We start from the raw sequence: 4,032 nt of genomic DNA on the forward strand, positions 1-4,032 counted from the left end.
TCATGTATTTACAATCTATATTATTTTCAGTAATGACAGAAAGCCACCACTGTTAAAATTTGCTTTCCAAACATATTCTAACTCTCTGAAATCACTGTTATACCTTCTTCTCAAGATGCTTCCTCAACATTTACCCTCAGCTTCTGAGCTCACCTGTATATTATTGAGCAGAGTGAAGTCATCAGATGGGAACAGCCTCTTTTCACTCTGCATTTTCCCTCTGTGTCTTTCTTCCCTCCTGCCTCAATGAGAAAAGTGTCCAATCTCCAGCCTTCTGAGTATTATCCCCTTGCGATCCCCAAAGAACTTTATTTCTACAGTTTCCTCTTCTCTATTTTGCATTTTTCACCTATCCCTATCTCCTGGTGCATTCTAGCCTGCAAACATGTTCTCAATCTAGGAGGCTTTTAAAACATGGCTGCAAATTCTTTGCTTCCCATCAAGAGGTCAGGTCTCTGCCCCTCCCCTTAAATCTGGGTGGGCTTGTGGCTGGATTGACCAATAAAGTACAGCAGAAGTGATGCTATGTGGATTCTAAATGTAGGTCACAAAAGGCTGTGTAGTTTCTGTCCTGTTCAGGGGACACTCCCTCTTGGAGCCTTGAGGCTACCGTATAAGAGCTTCAATTACCCTGAGGTCACCATGCCAAAGAAGTCACAATTAGGCACTGCAGTTGACAGTCCCAGGGGAGCCCAGCCTTCTAGTCATCCCCACCAAGATGCCAGACCTATGAGTGAAGCCATCTTGAACCCTCAAAACCAGCCCATTCAACAGCTGAATGTTACCAGTGACTCTCTCTAGTCGATGCAATGTGGAGCAAAATAACCATCCAGCCAAGCTTGGACCAAACTCCTGAGCCACAAAATCATGGAATAGAATATAAGCCACTAAGTTTTGTTGCTTAAGCCACAAAGTTTAGAGTACATGTTAGGCAGCAGTTGATAACTACAACACTACATCCCACCTTAGATTTTGAACTTTACCTTGCCCCATTTTTCTGCTCAGTAAAACTTCTCCAAAAAGTTAAGAAGACTAACATGCACTTTCTAATGTCCTTAACTCACTCCTCTCTGGCTTCTGTTCCTAATCCCCGCTAAACCCTGCCATTATCCAGGTCATAAATGTCCTCCATTATGCAGCCTCTCAAAACCTGCTTGCCAGTGCCTTCCTTAATAAAACACTGTTCTCTCTCAACTTCCCGACTTTCATGATTCCAAACATTCCTGAGTTTCCTCCTACCTCCCTGGTGGCTCCTTCTTGGCCTGCTAGCTCCTTCAAATGTCAGCTTAGTTCCCTTCTCTTCTCTCTCTATGCACTTTCCCGAGGTGGCCTCAACCAATCTATTTGCTTTAAGCACCATCAATATGGTGATGCCTCCAAATTTAACTCTCCGGCTCTGATCTTTCCCCAGAATTCCAGTTATTTCCTCAACATCACCTTTGGAGGTCTACCTCCAGTTATTTCCTCAACATCACCTTTGGAGGTCTACCAGATATCTCAAACTTAATATAGCCAAAGTAGGGCCTATGATTTTCCTACTCTAACTCTGTTGCATTTTTCGGACTTCTCTACCCCAGTAAATGAATCTCAATCCATCCAGTCCTCAGATCCTACTCTAAATCTGTTGCATTTTTCGGACTTCTCTACCCCAGTAAATGAATCTCAATCCATCCAGTCCTCAGATCCTACTCTCAATCTGTTGCATTTTTCGGACTTCTCTACCCCAGTAAATGAATCTCAATCCATCCAGTCCTCAGATCCTAGAGCCTAGGGATCATCCTTGATACCTTCTTTTCTCTCATCCTTTGTGCATTAGTTTCCTATGGCTGTTGTAACAAATTACCACAAACTTGATGGCTTGAAACAACACACAATATTCAGCCATAAAAAGGAATGAAATTTTGATATATGCTGCAATATGATGGACCTTGAAAACATTATACTTAGTGAAATAAGCCAGACACAGAAGGACAAATCTTATATGATTCCACTGATAAGAAGTACATAGAAAAGACAAATATAGAGACAGAAAGTAGAACAGAGGTTACCAGGAGTTGGGGGTAGGGAATGAGAAAGGAGTACAGACTGTGTTTTTGTTGTAGATGATGAAATGTTTTAGGCATAAATAGTGGTGATAGTTACACAATGTTGTGAATGTATTTAATGCCACTGAATTGTATACTTAACTAATAGTTAAAATGACAAATATGTATGTTTTACCACAACAAAAACAACAATAACATAAACATTTATTCTCTTAAGAGTTCTTAAGGTAAGAAATTTGAAATCAATTTCAGTGAGCCAAAATCAAAGTGTCAGCAGGGCCATATTCCCTCCAGAGTTTAGGGGACACTCCATTTCCTTGCCTTTTCTAGTTTCTAAAGCTGCATTCTTTGCATTTCTTGTCCTCCCCTTTCTCTGTCTTCAAAGCCAGCAGTGCAGCATCTTCCTTCAGTCTCCACATTACCTTCTTCTAATGTAACTCTAGCTTTGCTCTCACCTGCAATTAACATAGCAACAGGAGTGGCCTTTTAACACATAAAGCAGGCCATGTACAACTTACATGATAGGATCCCTGCCTATCTCCTCCTTTACCCACTAACCTCCAGCCACAGAGATCTGCTTTCCATGACTCAAATACAGCAGGCTCCTTGCTGCCTCCATATCTTTGCACATGCTATTTCTTGGAGCATTATTCCCAGGACCCTTTGCATAACAGCTCCATCTCATCCTTGGGTCTTAGTTCTAATGAAGCAGCCCTTCTAGACCATCTCCACTCTCCTCCCCAATTCCTTTATATCATATCAGCCTGTTTATTTCCTTTATCGCTCTTGCTGTAATTAGTAATTACCTTATTCATGTATCTATTTAATGTCTATATTCCCCAACAGAATGAAAGCTCCTTGAGAGGAAGGACTGTATCTGCTCCAGCATTTAGAACAGTGGCTAGTACAGAGCAGATGTTCAGTGTATTAAATGAATAAATAAACAAGTGATTGCAGTAACAAGCAACCTAAAACCACAAAGTTTATTTCTCATAGTATATATCCATGCGGTTAGCCTCAGGGGAGCTCTGGTCTACCTAGAGACCCAGACTGATGGAGCGGCCACCATCCCAAATAGTATCAGTTTCAAAAAATTGAAAAGAGAGCTATCATATGACCCAGCAACCTGACTTCTGGGTATTTATCCAAAGAAATCCAAAACACTAATTAGAAAAGATATATGCATCCCTATGTTCATTGATGCATTATTTATACTAGCCAACATATGAGAGTAATCTAAGTGCCCATGATAGACAAATGGATAAAGAAGATGCGGTGCACATATACATATACAATGGAATATTACTTGGCCATAAAAAGGAATTAAATCTTAACATTTGTGCAACATGGACAGACCAAGAGGAAATTATGCTAAGTGAAAGAAGTCAGACAAAGACAAATACCATATGATCTCACTTATATGGGGAATCAAAAAAAAAAACAAAATAAACAAAACAGAAACAAAGTCAAAGATACAGAAAACAAACTGATGGTTGCCAGATGGAAGGGGGTTGGAGGGCTGTGTGAAAAAGGTGAAGGAATTAAGCAGTACAAATTGGCAGTTACAAAATAGGGATAAAAAGTATAGCATAGGGAATATGGTCAATAATATTGTAATAATTATGCATGCTGTCGGGTGGGTACCAGGCTTACCGGGGGGATCACTTTGTTAGTTATATAAAATTTAACCACTATGCTGTACACCTGAAACTAATATAATATTGAATGTGGACTGTAGTTGAAAAAGAACTGTTGTCAAACAAAAAAAGAGAACCTTGGAAGGTCTCACACCAGCAATTAAATTAAATTAACATAATTAATAAATTGCAACTCATTAGCAGGAACAAAACGTAAAAACATGGTCCCACCCAACCCAAAGAGTCAGGAAGTACAATCTTAAAGTGGCCAGAAAACCTGAACTATGTGGCAAATAGCACTAATAGCCACCACATGGCCTTTTACAAAATGACCCAAATAACCTTCCTAC

Source organism: Pteropus alecto, unplaced genomic scaffold (assembly GCF_000325575.1).
Source record: "Pteropus alecto unplaced genomic scaffold, ASM32557v1 scaffold45, whole genome shotgun sequence".
Lineage (NCBI taxonomy): Eukaryota > Metazoa > Chordata > Mammalia > Chiroptera > Pteropodidae > Pteropus > Pteropus alecto.